The following is a 17,565-nucleotide window of genomic DNA, read 5'->3' as shown; positions in this document are numbered from 1 at the left end:
ATGACAGATTCCCCCACAGAGAATGAATCAGCCTGGGGGTGTCTGTACAAATGGGAGGTGCCTATGGACCTAGGTTGGTCCCCTGGTCTGATCAGAGATTGGTCAGCCTGGGTGGAGTATCTGTACAGGCTGGAGGTGCCTACACCCCTAGGAAGGTGCCCTGGTCTAATCAGATATTGGTCAGTCTTGACATGTCTGTACGGGTGGGAGGTGTCTACAGACCTAGGACGACTCCCTGGTTCGATGAGAGATTGATCAGCCTGGGAAAGGGGGCATGTATGTACAGGTGGGAGGTGTCTATATGCCTATAATGGTCCCCTTATCTGATGAGAGATTGGCCAGCCTGGGGGTGTCTGTACAGGTTAGAGGTGCCAACAGACCTATGATGATGCCCTGGTCTAATCAGAGATTGGTCAGCCCAGGGTGTCTGTACAGGTTGGAGGTGCTTACATGCCTACCATGGTCCCCTGATGTCATTAGAAGTTGGTCAGACTGGAATGTCTGCACAGGTTGGAGGTGCCTACAGATCTAGGATGGTGCCCTGGTCTAATTAGAGGTTGGTCAGACTGCGGTGTCTGTACAGGTTGGAGGTGCCTACAGACCTAGGATGGTGCCCTGGTATAAACAGAGGTTGGTCAGCCTGGGGTGTCTGTACAGGTTGGAGGTGCTTACATGCCTACAATGGTCCCCCGATTTCATTAGAGGTTGGTCAGCCTGGAATGTCTGCACAGGTTGGAGGTGCCTTCATACCTAGGATGGTGCCCTGGTCTAATCAGAATTTGGTCAGCCTGGGGTGTCTATACAGGTTGGAGGTGCTTTCATACCTAGGATGGTGCCCTGGTCTAATCAGAATTTGGTCAGCCTGGGGTGTCTATACAGGTTGGAGCTGCCTTCATACCTAGGATGGTGCCCTGGTCTAATCAGAGATCAGCCAGCCTGGGGTGTCTATACCAGGGCACCATCCTAGGTCTGTAGGCACCCAAAACCTGTACAAACAGAGGTTGGTCACCCTGGGGTTGGAGGCGCCTTCATACCAAAGATGGTGCCCTGTTCTAATCAGAATTTGGTCAGCCTGAGATGTTACGGGTTGGAGATGCGTACAGACCTAGGATGGTGCCGTGGTCTGATAAGATTGGTCAGCCTGTGTCTATACAGGTTGGAGCTGCCTTCATACCTAGGATGGTGCCCTGGTCTAATCAGAGATCAGCCAGCCTGGGGTGTCTATACCAGGGCACCATCCTAGGTCTGTAGGCACCCAAAACCTGTACAAACAGAGGTTGGTCACCCTGGGGTTGGAGGCGCCTTCATACCAAAGATGGTGCCCTGTTCTAATCAGAATTTGGTCAGCCTGAGATGTTACGGGTTGGAGATGCGTACAGACCTAGGATGGTGCCGTGGTCTGATAAGATTGGTCAGCCTGTGTCTGTACAGGTTGGAGGTGCCTACAATGATCCCCAGGTCTCATCAGTCATTGGTCAGCCTGGGGGTGTCTGTAGAGGTATGAGGTGCCCACAGAGCTAAGATGGTCCTGTGGTCAGACAGGCAATATTCATCATATAGGAATGGATAACCTCCATCAGGAGGCACGGTCACCTACCCATTCAGGTATGCAGTGAAGAGGCTGCATGAATGTGTAAGTATACCTTTGGGGGGCCATCAGGCGGTGCTGTCATCCATGTATAAAGTGAGGAGACAGCATGGATAGGAGAGTATACCTTGATGGTCCATCAAGAGGTGCTTTCACTTTTCCCACAATAGGCCAACTGGCACTGTTTATTTAATAATTGGATTATAAGAGTACCAGTCTGGGGCCCAACCGAGGAAGAATTCTCTGCTCTCCAGTAACGTGGTTAAGCAGACATCACTTTAGACTCTCTGACCATTTGTGTGGCTCTCTTAGTGCTTCCTATTCTGTAAGTTTAAGCAATAAAAACGGAGAGGTTTTTTACGCCTCACCACACCACCCGAATAAAAAAAAAAATTGTGGTTTGTTATGAATTTATGGTACTTGTACAACACTATCATCACCTTACATCATTCCCCGCCCTCGAGGAGCGTACAATCTGAGGTCCCAAACTCACATATACACATACTACGGCCAATTTAGATCGGAGCCATTTAACCCACTAGCATGTCTTTGGGGTGTGGGAGGAAACCCATGCAGTCACAGGGAGCATGCAAATTCCATGCAGGTGTAGTGCCATGGTTGGGATTTGAACAGACAACCCTAGTGGTGACAGGCGGAAGTGCAAGCCACTTAGCCACTGTGCTGCCTTAGGAATACAATAGGTGGGGGGGGGGGGGTGAATAAACTATTCAGCTAGAACTGTATTTAGCAATATTAGGAAAAAAACAAATAAAAACAGAAGACATCCTTTAAATAGAAATCAGACTTATTACAGGGAACCAGGCAAAGAGTAAAAAAAAATCTGTAGTTTTGCAAGAAAAAAAGCAACACTCATGAACCCGGAACCCTTCAGTTCGCTAGAAAACAAAGTCACTGTGCAGGTGATTTTTCACTAGAGATCGTCACCAGTTCCTCGTTAATAAATAGAAGTTTCCTACATGAACACAATTTCCTAACGTCTGCATGCCCTTTTGTAGCAATGGTCAGACTGCAATACCACCAAAGGCCTGTTGGCGGTGCTCTAACCTGGACACAATCTAGAGGCCCACAAGGCAGCTGAAACTGTTAAAAAGGGACCGTTCTTCTAAAATAAATATTTATAGTAAAAAAGCGGAATTCCAGCTCACAGCGCGCTGTTTTTTTAAACAATGCATATAAGTTCCAGGACTATCACAATTTAAAGAGAACCCTGAATGGAAATACATGGCCACTTGTGCTGCATCCCCTGAGCTATTTAATCAGGCGCTACAGAAATTAACTCAAATTTTAAACCATTAAAAAAAGAAAGAAAAAAAAAAATGGAAAGAAATTTTAAAAACTATTTAAAATGACAATGATATGGGTTATTTTTTTTTTCAGTGGAAAGGGTTAATTAACATTTTAGCTAAACATATCAGGGTTAAAAAAATAAAAAAAAATTAGGGCTCACTGAAAATGGTTTTTTTTTTCAATTTAGTGCTACAAGCACAAACAAACAAATGCACAATTTATAAAGTTTATAAAATGATGGAAAAAAAAAAAAAAAAAAAAAAAAAAAAAAAAGGGGGAAGCGGAGGGAGTGAAGGAGTTAACAAAAAATTACATGCAAATGATACTTAAATTAAAAATGATACCTGCAAAAATAATACAGAAACAAATGATAAAAAGTAAATACAAAACGATAAAAAGGGGGCCCTAATCTAAATAAAATAGAAATCTATAGATTTGAATATGAAAAAAAAAATAATATATATATATATATATATATATATACAGGCAGTCCCCGGGTTACGTACAAGATAGGGACTGTAGGTTTGTTCATAAGTCGAATTTGTTCATAAGTTGAATCAGGCACTTTTATAAGCACTAACTACTAACCAAACGACAGGATATTAGATTACGTTTTTGTAATAAGGTTACAGAAAGCAGTAAAACCTCAAGAGGCTCTAAACTGGTGTTTTGCATAAGAACTGCAGCTTGGACACATGTTTGCCTTAACATATTTAACTTTTATGTGCATGTAAATGTTTTATTGCATTATTGCAGGGTAAAAATACACTGTACTGTAATGTACTGTATGAGAGAACTCTGCTCTCCTTTACACAGCACACGCTGCCCCCTCCCCCCTGCACAGACGGAGGATCACTTCAGTGAGCAGCCTGACAGCCTCTCCTTTCCTCTCCCCGGAGGTGCAGACAGACAGTCTTAAATCACTTTGGAGATAGTGGGCAGACACTGCTAGCCCCACAAGTAACGAGCAATGGATGTCTCTGTCTCTTATGTCTCTCTGATGTCTCTTATCAGCTAGTCTCTTATCAGCTTGCTGCACAAGAATGCTGACAGCTTGACTTCCGGTCCTGAGGGAAGTGTACGTAAGTATGAGTATTACGTAAGCCGAATGTACTTAACTCGGGGACTGCCTGTATATATATTATTTTTTTTTTCATATTCAAATCTATAGATTTCTATTTTATTTAGATTAGGGCCCCCTTTTTATCGTTTTGTATTTATTTTTTTACATAATTTGTTTGTATAAATTTTTTATCATTTGTTTTTGTATCATTTTGCAGGTATCATTTTTAATAATTTAAGTATCATGTGCATGTAATTTTTTTTTTTTAACTCCTTCACTCCCTCCGCTTCTCCCCCCTTTTTTTTCCCATCATTTTATATAAACTTTATAAACTGTGCATTTGTTTGTGTAATATATATATATATATAGTATATACACACACATTAATTATATTATAAAAAAATATATATTTATAAATTTTATAATATAATAAAAAATACAATGATGTGTGTATGTATACAATTAATATGTTTTTATTAAAAGAAAAAAAAAAAAAAAAAAGAAGAAGAATGCCATTGCTGGGACAACATCCTCCTTTGCCCAAGGTAAGGATGCTAAAATAAAAGGATGCTAAAAAGGAGCATACCGATAGGAGGAAAGAGCAGAGAGATGAGCTGTTTCTCCTTTCACTGTCCAATCACAGGCTGCGGGAGGGACAAGACTTGTATACGTGTTACTGAACTGCAGCAGAGGAAAATCCCCACACGTGAAATGCACACCGAGCCTGGGAGCCAGGGCCTTAAATAGGCTCGGCCTGACCCAAGATGGCTGCTTGAGTCACATGGGGCAACTGCATCCAATCGGATGGCTTTCCCAGTGACCCAGGAAACCATAGAGGAGCCACCTTCCTCTTGACTTCCTCTCCTCCTGCGGTTGAGCGCCACCTGCGGTGGAGAAAACAGACTGCACCCGCCTACATTAGTCTTGTAGGCTTTCCATGCACACGCGTCAGTAAGGTGGGAGGGACGGTAGGGGGTCACCTACTTGTTTTCTCTTCCCGGATGTTGTAACGAAGGATGTCAGCGGGGTCCCTGTGCTCGTAGAAGTGGACCCAGAGGACCATACACTTGGCTTCCACATCCCTGGTGACTAGGAAGACCTGGAAAACATGGATATCGTCAGCCACATTCATTAAAGCGCCTGGTTCTCCATCCACATGGAGTTTGTATGTTCTGTTTGGAATTGTGGGGGGGCTGCCTCTTGGTTCTTGACAGGAGATTGGAAGCCCCCCCTCCGGAAAAGGGACCACATATCTTCTCTGTATACAATAAAATGGAAATTTAATCTGGTAATATGTTGCCTTACCCCTCATCAGCATGATAATGAAAAAAAAAAAAACGAAAGAGGTTTTCATTATATATACCCCATTTTAGACAGAATGATTTAATCACTGGGCCCCTAAACTTCTCTATGCAATGCAGGGAGATCATGGCTAGCAGGGTGCTGTAAATAGCTTCCTGAAAACATCCCAGCACCCTGCCCCAGTACTCCTCTCAAGAGCTCTGATGAAAGGAGTGGGAGGAGTTATGCAAATAACATGTACTGACGGGTGGGGGTCAGTCTGGAGGAGTGGGCGTTCCTAGGCAGGGTGTATTTGCATACAGACTACCACTACCAGGGGTGGACTGACAACTCATGGGGCCCCCGGGCAATAGGGGATCATGGGGCCCCTGTGTCCTTGCCCAAACTCAAAAAAGCGAATGAAAAAAAGAAAAAAAAAAAAAAAAAAAAAAAAGTACCAGGGGCATCTCATGGGGCCCCCTACTGACCCAAATGGTCAGTCCGCCCCTGCAGACTACCCAAGGTAACGCCCAGATGATTGAAAGAACCGAAATCCAATGAATGAAAAAGGCGGGGCCAGGGAGAGTCAGGCTGGGGAGGAAAGAGCTAGATCAAGGGGGTGTCCAACCTGTTGACCTTCCTGGGCCACATTGGACGAAGAGGAATTGTGTCGGGCCGCACATAAAATACACCGACACCCCGGTCACATCGATCCGGCATCGAAATCATGGGACTTCCAGTGAAGTCGCATGATTTCAAAGTTGGAGTTGCGACTTGCAAGACACAGATGTCTATGCGAGTCGCACCTAAAAGTAGCGCATGCACGGATTTAGAAATCGCTGCGGCTCCGACCAAGTCAGGAATCGCACCAATAGGACCGCTGTAGGGGCCGCTTCACACTCCATGCGTTTCAGTTGCATCTGAAATCGCATCTCATGAATGTGAATGTCGGCGTCCTAACACATGTGATTTGCTGCGGCGCAATTTCTAAAGTTGTTCTTGCGTGACTTTTTCTGCAGTTTTGTTGCCCATTCACATACACGGAATAGAACGAAAATCGCACCGCAAATTGTAAGAAATTGTTGAAAATATTCAAAACTGGAAATAAAGTCTTCAGAAATCGCACCTGAAATTGCACACAAATTGTGCGACTTTAAATCTCAGCAGTGTGACCGGCCAGCATTGATAGACCCTCCAGCACACCCCAGAACCCTTTGCCATTATGGACATTGAGGGCCAGTTCACACTCAGTTGCTTTTTTTCTGCATCCAAAACACACAGAAAGTTGGTGATATGGTGGTCAGTGTCAGAGTTCACATCAGTGCTTGCAGTTCCGGTGCGTTCCAGGTGCAGGGAAAAAAAAAAAAAAAAAAAAAAAAAAAAAAGTAGAACAGGCGACATTTTTCCTCCACTGGAACGCGGTAAAACACATCAACAATGCACTGGAACGCACAAAAATCACACAGGAATGCACATGTACCCATTTAACCCCTTGGCGCCGGCAGTGTCACAGCAGTCACATGACCCTAAACCCAGCCCCTGTCACGGTAGTCACATGACCCTAAACCCCGCCCCTGTCATGGCAGTCACATGACCCTAAACCCCACCCCCGGCTTCTGAAACCCTCAATTAGCCGGGAGGTGGGGCGGGGTTTAGGGTCATGTGACTGCCGTGACAGGGGCGGGGTTTAGGGTCATGTGACTGCCGTGACAGGGGCGGGGTTTAGGGTCATGTGACTGCCGTGACAGGGGCGGGGTTTAGGGTCATGTGACTGCCGTGACAGGGGCGGGGTTTAGGGTCATGTGACTGCCGTGACAGGGGCGGGGTTTAGGGTCATGTGACTGCCGTGACACGCAGTCACATGATAGGGAAACGCCCCGATTGAAAGAGGAGATCGGGACCTTTCCGTGAGTACCGGACATGCGTGCAGGGAGCGTGCAGGGCGCACGCTCTCAGCACATATGTTCTTTTTTAATAGAACGCAAATGTGCGGCCGCTCAGCGTCTAGGATCAGACCCCGGGAGGACGCACATTTGCATTCAGCCGGCGTAAAGAGGTTAAATTGAGGGAAGAGGGGAAAAAAATTAACTGGAATGCATAAAAAAAAATGCACCGGAATGCGCCAAAAATGTGCATCCAAAAAACGCATCTGAAATGCATCTGGACTGCGTTTCTATAGCGTGAACCAACCCTTAGCCCGGGTTCACATATATGTGATGCAGTATATTGTATGCGATTCGCACAGGAACTGCACCGCATCCCTTATCACATGCGATTTGTGTGCGGTCGGAGTCGTACATTTTGTATGGCTCTAATCGCATCAAAAACGCGCAGCACCTTTTTTTGGTCCGCACTAGAATCGGATCACGCGGGTATTCACACCTATGTGATGCGATTCTGCACATCGCACTGCGTTTTGTGGACCGCATTTGGGGTGTTGTTAACTCACCACACACACCCGCATCGGTTCTTATGAACTGGGTGTGATCTGATGCGGTGTGGAATTCACACAGAAAATGCTGCAAATTCCGCACCGTATCAGTGTGAACCCGGGCTCAGGCTTCTTGTAAGCTCCTGAAATAAAGTGAAACTCCGCCTCTTGCCGTACTCCGGCCGATCGCTCCCTTCCCGGTGGCAGATCTATAGAGGACGCATCTGGAAATGAAGGCGGCGGGTGGAAGACAATTCCTCACATTCCTTCCAAGTAAAAACGTCATATTAAAGGAATTATCTGAGACAATGCCGGGGATCCAGGGAACCTCGCAGGAAACGGCCCTCCCCCCCTCCACAAATGAAGTCCTTAAAGCCGTAACAAACCCCAAAACCAAAAATTTCATAAATTGAAACTTACCGATCATTACATGTGGCGGCTGCATTAGTTTTCTTTTTTTACCCTCCATTTTCACCTGCTGAGCTAGCCAGCAACACACCTCCTATCAGGGGCAGACTGGCAACTCATGGGGCCCCCGGGCAATAGGAGATCATGGGGCCCCTGTATCCTTGCCCAAACTCAAAAAAGCCTATGAAGAAAAAAAAAAAAAAAAAAAAAAAAAAAAGTACCAGGGGCATCTCATGGGGCCCCCCACTGACCCCGGGCAGTGCCCGAGTTTCCAAATGGTCAGTCCACCCCTGCCTCCTATATTAAAGCACCCTCACTCTGGTTGAAGGAGCACAGGGGGCATAGCAGACGACAGCATTGTTAGTCTGGGGGGGAGAGTTTGATGAACTAGCAGATTTAGATTCACTAACAGACTGAAGCCAAACTCAATCATTGTAAGCAGTGACAGCAAACCGTTCTTTTGGGATAAAGGTTTTACACAGAGAATGTTTTGTCACATCCATGTAAACCGCTGCAGGGTTTGTACTGTGAAAATCAACAGACTTACTGGCTGGATCACCAGATGACAATAAAGGAAAGAAAGACTGAAAAAGAAAAAAAGGAATGCAGACGTCACGTAGATGTGAACCATGTTAAATGAACTAGAGCGTTTCTGCAAAAAAAAAAAAAAAAACCTAAAAAATCTGCCTTGGTGTGAACGAGGGGTTAGTGCTGTGACTGATCAGTGTGAGCAGCAGTGCAGAGTATTTCAGCAAACGTTACATAAGCCGACAGACCGGCCGCATCCACCTACCCCCGGTGCCTCCTCACAGAGGATCGCCGCCGCTTGCTTCGGGCTCATGCACAGCTGCAGCCACACCGGGCAGGTTTTAATGAGACGGTCCAAAACGCTGATGCCGGATGATGATGGCGGCCGGCCATTTGGGACCGGACTGGAACAAGGCAGAACCTCAGGGACTCCGACATCTGTGAAGCTGAAAAAGTGCGAGAATTAATAAAAAAAATAAATAAAGAGTCATACTTCATTTCCATCAGATTACAATTCCCAGGGACGCTCTCCGGATAAAATATTTGTTATCAGAAGGGAGGAAACATCCGGAGCGTGCCAGGACATCTCCCTCATTAATTCAAGGCAGCAAGTGAAATCAGTGCATGGTCATCCAGAAAAAAGTGTATTTAAAGGAGAACTCCAGCAAAAAAACAAAACAAAACACAAACCAGATAAAACGAATCGTTTTAAAAAAAAAAAAAAAAGTAAAATATTCAGATTCTGCTGCAATATTCAGCTTCAATCCAGAGATTTACCTGCAGTACTTCTTTCCTGCCACTAGATGTCCTCAGCCTCTAGGCCAGCATTCATTCAACCCGCTTCCTCATCCAGCCTGTGATTGGTCGATAAAAGGAGAAGAAGCACAGTGATGAGATCATCTCTTCGTCACTCTGCTCTCCCCTCCAATCAACATGCTTCTAGTCTGTGACTTTGCGCTCTCATTTAAATTAATGCTGCTGCCAAGAGGAGCGTTTTTAAAAGTGTCCTGTGTGCAAGAGGCCTGCTGAAAACTCGTCTCCTGAACGTACAGGTGATGGGGGGGGGGGTTTCCGCTTGTAAATGTTGCTGCCACTAAACTCATGAGAATACCTATAGTCTGCATGGACATAAAGGGGTACCATGGGGGGGAAGGGGGGGGGATAACAGGCAGAGAGATTGTAAAGCTCAAAATGCCTACAGGAGCAGATTCTTTGAGCTAAAGTGTGCATGAGGTCTCAGGTTTTACCCACTATCCACCCCCCCCCCCCCCCCCAAAAAAAAATTTTTTTTTTAATAATATATATATTATTCATAATAATAAAGGATTGAGAGAGGGGGAGAGAGAGGAGAGAGGGGGGGGAGAGAGGGGAGAGAGGAGAAGAAGAGAGGGGGGAGAGATGAGAGAAAGAGAGAGGGGGGAGGGGAGAGAGAGAGGGAGGGAGGGGGGAGAGAAAAGAGGGAGAGAGAGGAGAGAGAAAAGAGGGAGAGAGAGGAGAGAGAAAAGAGGGCGAGGAGGGCGAGAGAGAAAAGAGGGCGAGAGAGAAAGAGGGCGAGAGAGAAAAGAGGGCGAGAGAGAAAGAGAGGGCGAGAGAGAAAGAGAGGGCGAGAGAGAAAGAGAGGGCGAGAGAGAAAAGAGGGCGAGAGAGAAAGAGAGGGCGAGAGAGAAAGAGAGGGCGAGAGAGAAAGAGAGGGCGAGAGAGAAAGAGAGGGCGAGAGAGAAAGAGAGGGCGAGAGAGAAAGAGAGGGCGAGAGAGAAAGAGAGGGCGAGAGAGAGGGGGAGGGAGAGGAGAGTACACACACATACTTAAGAGTAAGAGCAAACAAATACTAATCTAACAGTAATTTTAAACAAATGTTTTATGTTTTTTTAAGACTTGACTAAAAATATTGACACAATATAAATAGCCAACACATTGGTAACACATGTAGAGGCCAGAATGTCCTACATTATACAGAGGGGATTTGAGCGCCCTGAGCCCCCCCCCTTTCTCCCCGATATTCAGCGTAGGTTCACCCCGAGTTCTCAGATTCCTCACTGCCAGTCCCATCTTATCTGCATCCTGCAGACACAATGGAAGGTTCCGTCTCCTTCCTGCGGAACATTTTGCGTCTCCCATTAAAAGGAAATTGTGGGGAGGAAAATATTCATCCACTCTGGAAAATGCAGCAACTAAAAATGTTTATGTTCCAGATTTATAACATTCAGACAGCAGAAGACCAGACATAAAAATACACTGTATAGAAAGGAACTTGTAATATTTGTATACAGATACGTCTTTCACTTTACAGAGAGCATGAATGAAAGAGCGGAACCAAGTGTGTGTATAAGGGAGAGAAAGAGCACTCGCCCAAAAAAACCCCAAAACACACCAGATAGAGGCGAGCACACAGGTGAGAAAACACCAGAGAGAGGTGAGCACACAGGTGAGAAAACACCAGAGAGAGGTGAGCACACAGGTGAGAAAACACCAGAGAGAGGTGAGCACACAGGTGAGAAAACACCAGAGAGAGGTGAGCACACAGGTGAGAAAACACCAGAGAGAGGTGAGCACACAGGTGAGAAAACACCAGAGAGAGGCGAGCATGCAAGAGAGAGTACACCAAATAGAAGCAAGTGCAATAGAGCATGCAAGAGACAGCACAGCTTTCAAGAGAGCACAGATAGAGGCGAGCGCTATAGAGCATGCAAGAGAGCGCATACCAGAGAGATGAGCACGCAAGAGAGCACACTGGATAGAGGCAAGTGCAAGGGAGAGCACGCAAAAAGAGAGCACACCAGAAAAAGGTGAGCACACAAGAGAAAGGTGAGCTTGCAAGACAATACACCAGAGAGAGACAAGTACGCAAGAGAGAGCACGCCAGACAGGAGGCGAGCACGCAAGAGAGAGCACATCAGATAGGAGGTGAGCACACAAGAGAGAGCACACCAAAGAGTGACAAGAAAGCAAGAGAGAGCACGCCAGCCAGGAGGTGAGCACGCAAGAGAGAGCAAGCCAGCCAGGAGGTGAGCACGCAAGAGAGAGCAAGCCAGCCAGGAGGTGAGCACGCAAGAGAGAGCATGCCAGACAGGGGGTGAACACGCAAGAGAGAGCATGCCAGACAGGGGGTGAACACGCAAGAGAGAGCATGCCAGACAGGAGGTGAACACGCAAGAGAGGAGGTGAACACGCAAGAGAGAGCACGCCAGACGGGGGTGAACACACAAGAGAGAGCACGCCAGACAGGAGGTGAACACGCAAGAGAGAGCACGCCAGACAGGAGGTGAACACGCAAGAGAGAGCACGCCAGACAGGAGGTGAACACGCAAGAGAGAGCACGCCAGACAGGAGGTGAACACGCAAGAGAGAGCACGCCAAAGAGTGACAAGAAAACAAGAGAGATCACACCAGATAGAGGAGCTCACACAAAAGAATAATGAGCATGAGAGAGAGAGTACACCAGAGAGGTGAGCATGCAAAAAAGCACAGTAGAGAGCCATCTTCAAAGAGCAAGAAAAAGATGCACACACAGGAGAGAGCATGCAGGCATGTGCAAGAGGACATGCCAAAAAGAACATGCAAGAGAGCTGTCCCTTCCAAGAGAGATGGCACACAACAGAGAGGAAGCACTCGTGTGCAAGAGAGCGTGCTGAAGTGGGAGAGAGCGCAAGTGAAAGACAAAGCAAGAGAGTACACGTGTGTATGAGAGACAGAGCATGCATGTGTCCCAGTGTCCCCTCCGGCCCATTCATCATTGTATGTATGCATCTTGCTCTCTAGGCTATTCAGCACATAGTAGTAAGTCAGCTTGGGAATTACCTTCAGCTGATGGCAAATATACAATATTTTACATTTGAGGGAAAAGAAAAATGTAAAAAACAGTTCAATCGGTTTTGTTATATATTTCTGGGTGTCATAAAAAAAAAAAAAAAAAAAGTATGCCGACATTTCCCATTCCTTCAGGTTTAGTCTGCTCAGCAAGGGCTGCACACTGTGAGCTGCAGATCTACCTCACTGGCTGGGAAGGTAAAGACCCCCTGGATGATCCCTTACGATTTCCGCACTGTTGCTAACAACAACAAACATCACATCAACAATGTCCTCACTGCTGGCAGCCGGGATGGAGATGGAAACTATCCGACATCCCGGCACACGGCCCAAAATTCCACACTGATCCCGACTGGATTATTATTCCATGCCCAGTATAGGGAGATCAGCGCTGAACCCTAGAGATACAATGTATCAGAGTCACAGAGCAGCAACCAATCAGGAACCAGTTTACATACAACAGATGACAACCCGATTCAATAGACAGAATTCGGTCTGCATGTGAAAAAATATGAAATAGAATAAAGGATTTCCCATACTGAATATTAATATATATTTAATTCTCTCCCTTCTATATTTAAAGAGTAACTCCACTTTTGCTGGGAAATACACCTCCCCCTATGGGTGATCTGTGTACATTGCAGGGACTTTACAAACTTTGCGGCAGATTCTGACCTTTTGTTATTCCGAAGAAACAGCGTTCTGTCTCACCGTATCCTCTGCAGACTGATTCTGAATGGAAGAGTCGGGTTCTTCATCATCACCTGCTGCACTCACAGTGTTCTAATCAGAAAAGCTGCAGGATCTGCATCTGTTTAGAAGTATTTAACCCTTGCAGAGTATGCTAATAAACAAATGTAAATTCCTATTGCAGAGGATGCCTGAAATCTGAATTGAATCTTAGTATAGACTTCTGGGAAACAAATAATCACACAAGCAGGAAATGACATTTCTGGGGGTGTGCTGTACACCAAAATAGGTGACCAAGCCATGTTTTTAGCACCCCCAGACTACCCCTCTTTATCTGGGATACCACTTTTTCACAGCCTAGATGCATAGGAGGGGCCCAAAATCCAAGGAGCACCTTTGGTCCTTCAAAAGGAGCATAAGTATGAATCTAATTTTCTGGCTACCCAATGAGAGATTTCTCACACACGACAGGAATACTTAGAATTACACCCCAAAATACACTCTTCTACTCCTCCTGAGTATGGTGATCCCTATAGATGTGCGCAGCTTATTGCATCAGGGTTTGCACATCATAGCTCAAAACACACACACACACAATTTTTCTTTTCGCTACAGCCATGCTGGTGACACCACATCCTTGTAGGTTTTATACAGGGCTTCTTTTTCCCTCAGACAATAGGTGCAAGTCAGAGCTGGTCTTGCCCCCACCCCCCTCTGAGCGCCGTCACCCGGTTCCACCCTCTACCCCCCCTCCGAGCGCCGTCACCCGGTTCCACCCTCTACCCCCCCTCCAAGCGCCATCCCTCGGTTCCTTCCCCTACCCACCTCCTAGCCCCGTCCCTCGGTTCCACCCCCTACCCACCTCTGATGAGCACCATCCCCCGGTTCCACCCCCTACCCACCTCTGAGCACCGTCCCCCGGGTCCACCCCCTACCCACCTCTGAGCACCGTCCCCCGGTTCCACCCCCTACCCACCTCTGAGCACCGTCCCCCGGTTCCACCCCCTACCCACCTCTGAGCACCGTCCCCCGGTTCCACCCCCTACCCACCTCTGAGCACCGTCCCCCGGTTCCACCCCCTACCCACCTCTGAGCACCGTCCCCCGGTTCCACCCCCTACCCACCTCTGAGCACCGTCCCCCGGTTCCACCCCCTACCCACCTCTGAGCACCATCCCCCGGTTCCACCCTCTACCCACCATCCCCCCGGTTCCACCCTCTACCCACCATCCCCCCGGTTCCACCCTCTACCCACCATCCCCCCGGTTCCACCCTCTACCCACCGTCCCCCCCAATTCCACCCACCGTCCCCCCCCAATTCCACCCTCTACCCACCGATCCTCCGGTTCCACCCTCTACCCACCGTCCCCCCGGTTCCACCCTCTACCCACCGTCCCCCCGGTTCCACCCTCTACCCACCGTCCCCCCGGTTCCACCCACTACCCACCGTCCCCCCAATTCCACCCACTACCCACCGTCCCCCCAATTCCACCCACCGTCCCCCCGGTTCCACCCACCGTCCCCCCGGTTCCACCCTCTACCCACCGCCCCCCCGGTTCCACCCACTACCCACCGTCCCCCCAATTCCACCCACCGTCCCCCCAATTCCACCCACCGTCCCCCCAATTCCACCCTCTACCCACCTCCAAGCACTATCCCATTTACCATTATCATTGAAAGTAAAAGAAAAATTCCAAATGTTCGGTTGTCCCTGGAAAAGAAATAGGAGGGGAAACCTAGCCCGGTCCCTCAGAGCACCGTCCCCCGGTTCCACCCTCTACCCACCGTCCCCCCGGTTCCACCCTCTACCCACCGCCCCCCCGGTTCCACCCTCTACCCACCGCCCCCCCGGTTCCACCCTCTACCCACCGCCCCCCCGGTTCCACCCTCTACCCACCGCCCCACCCACTTCCAAGCACTATCCCATTTACCATTATCATTGAAAGGAAAAGAAAAAATTCCAAATGTTCGGTTGTCCCTAGAAAAGAAATAGGAGGGGAAATCTTCCAATGGGGACACTAGTTCTGGGATTTTCATACTTCGCAGGGATTTCCTCTAACTTCCTGTTGTTTTGGCTATAAGACAGGAAGTGAAGGGAAATTTCCACAATGGGACATATGGCAAAAAAAAAAAAAAAATCTGACCGGGGTTATAACCCTCCCTTGCTCCATCCAAAAGGGAAAAACAACAGTTTTGCCTATAATTCTACTTTAAAGTGTCTGTAAACCCTTCCATATACCCAGTGAAGTGACTGGCCTCAGCGGATACACAAAGATTAAACAAATCCTCCTACATAAGTTGTACCGGTGTATCTGCAGCATCTCTCTAAATACATTAAAAGTGCTGGATTTATAAAGCTTGTCAGAGTTCAGAAAAAAGGGGAGGAGAGCTGAAATTACACTCTGCAGAGCTCAGTGAGGAGAGCTCTGAGAGCTGATTGGAGGGAAGAGACAACTCCCTTCACACCACACACAGGAACAAGTCCAAGGCTGTCAAAACTGCTGGAGTTCCCTCCAGTCACCATGTTTCTCTTGGTGTCAGAAGTGACTCATGCAGATATCAGGAGGAAGCAGGCAGAAATGACACTCAGTGCTCTGGACTGAGATTAGTACACACTAGAGAGGGATATGCTTTGTTCATATTTCATGTCTGAGGTTTACAACCACTTTAGGGTTAAAAAACCTTCTGTGGTCAGCTACCCCCCCCCCCCCCCCACCTTCCGTCATATGTACCTGAGCCTGATCCAGCGCTATGCCCACCTGCCGTGGTGCTCTCCTCTCTCTTCCCTGGACATGAAGGCAGCAGCGGGAGCCACTCTCTCCCGCTGTTGGAAATCAAATCCAGTTTGGGGGGGGGGGGGGGTTGGCAAGCCATGCTGTGGGTGTCAATGGACACACACATCCCGGCTTTGAATCAAGAGTGCCCTTTTAGCAAGTGGCGTCCTTTGGAGGAGGGGCCAAAAGTGCCTTTACAATTGATTTTAAATGCATCACTTGACCCTGCCTCTTGGACTGTAAGCTCTGACAAGCAGGGCCCTCGGAATCCTCTTGTACCAAATTGTTCTGTACTGAAAGCGCAGCCCACTGATGCATTTTGGGGATGTGTCCCCCTTCCTCAGAGCTGGGAGTTCTAAGGAAGGGGGCGTGTCCCCGAAACGCATCAGCAGGCCGACCTCACCACCACCAGTCGGACACGCTACCATTGTAATGGCAACTTTGGGAATTCCCGTTAAAACTCCGGACACGAACGTGAGGAAAACATTTATTTACAAATGCTGGCCAACCTAGCAAGGACTCGTGTCTGCAAGCGAAGGGTCTTGAAAAAGCATCTTACAGGATATACATCTCAGCAATGATGCCACAATGCATATATTTCCTCTTTCACTTTCTGTACACTTAAAAGACTTTCTAAACAGTGCAGAATATGGCCTTGCTAGATAAACTTATCTTCAGCTGAAAATAAAGATAACTACAGACTGGAACACATTCCACAAGAAATAAGGGAGGGGGGAAGGGAGCTAATGACCTTGTTTTTGCAAACAGATGCTGTTTGCAATGTTAAAACTTAAGGGAATCTCTACAATATTTGGGTGCTGCCACAGGGCCATCCCATAGGCTTTTTTATGCACCTCATTTTGTGAGGTTTGTTTTCGGTTTTTAAAATTTTAAATGAACCTTGGATAATGCGCTAGGTGTTTTTGCACAGAGCAGCCCAGATCCTCCTCTTCTTTGGTCCCCCGCCGAGGCTCCTGGCCCCTCCTTCCTATCTGGTGACCCCATGGCAAGCAGCTTGCTGTGGGGGCACCCAAGCAGGTGCATTACAATTGCCCATCCACACATGGAGCCGCGGCTCGGCCCTGTCCCCTCTCTCTTCTCATTGGCTCACTGGCTATGGTTAACAGGCACGGGAGCTTGCTGTCTCAGCCAATGAGGAGAAAGTCCTGGGATAGCCAAGACTCCAGTGCACATTGCTGGATCGAAAGGGAGGCTTAGGGGAGTATATGTCCTCATGCACAATGGATGTTTTTACAGCGGCTGTTTTTGGCTTTTGACGGTTTTTTCTACAGCCAGCAAACCCCCCAGCAAGTTATCCTGTGTCCATACACACACAGACTGGAATCAACGTTTTTTGGCTGGAAATAAAAACCCAGAATTAGTGGGCTTCTAGAAGAGTTTTCTAGCTGTAAAAACGTTCTAACTAAAAAAACCCGGTAAAAACGCTACCAGTACCTGAAATAAATAATTTGCAAATCGCACCAGTATGACCGGGCACCAAAACATTGGCGCTATACAAGTACCTGTAATCTACACATTTCTCTGCAGGTTGCGGGCCGGTGGTACTTTACGTCAGATATCCACACAAACGTGAACAAATGGCAGAACAGTCGGCCATTGACAGCTGATAGGAAAAGCACGATCTGCCTTCGGAAGGACTGTTCGGTGGGCTGACGCAGCGGAGAGGA

General features: G+C 47.5%; 1 pseudogene across 1 annotated transcript in view; it reads right to left on the bottom strand.

The window, feature by feature from the left end:
* LOC149428220 (ras and Rab interactor 3-like) overlaps nt 1–13,172 on the bottom strand; it is a 39,868-nt pseudogene extending 26,696 nt beyond the window's left edge. The window contains exons 1-3 of the transcript XR_016310836.1: nt 13,126–13,172; nt 8,873–9,053; nt 4,944–5,058 (exon numbers count right to left, since the gene is read on the bottom strand). The product of XR_016310836.1 is annotated as a ras and Rab interactor 3-like (transcript). The remainder of the gene's footprint in view (nt 1–4,943; nt 5,059–8,872; nt 9,054–13,125) is intronic.
* Nucleotides 13,173–17,565: the final 4,393 nt, after the last annotated feature.

The sequence above is a fragment of the Staurois parvus genome, unplaced genomic scaffold (assembly GCF_062004578.1).
Source record: "Staurois parvus isolate SC_StPar_1 unplaced genomic scaffold, SC_StPar_1.0 ptg003391l, whole genome shotgun sequence".
Lineage (NCBI taxonomy): Eukaryota > Metazoa > Chordata > Amphibia > Anura > Ranidae > Staurois > Staurois parvus.
Note: the sequence above shows the minus strand (reverse complement) of the source record. Positions and strands in the feature narration are given on the sequence as shown.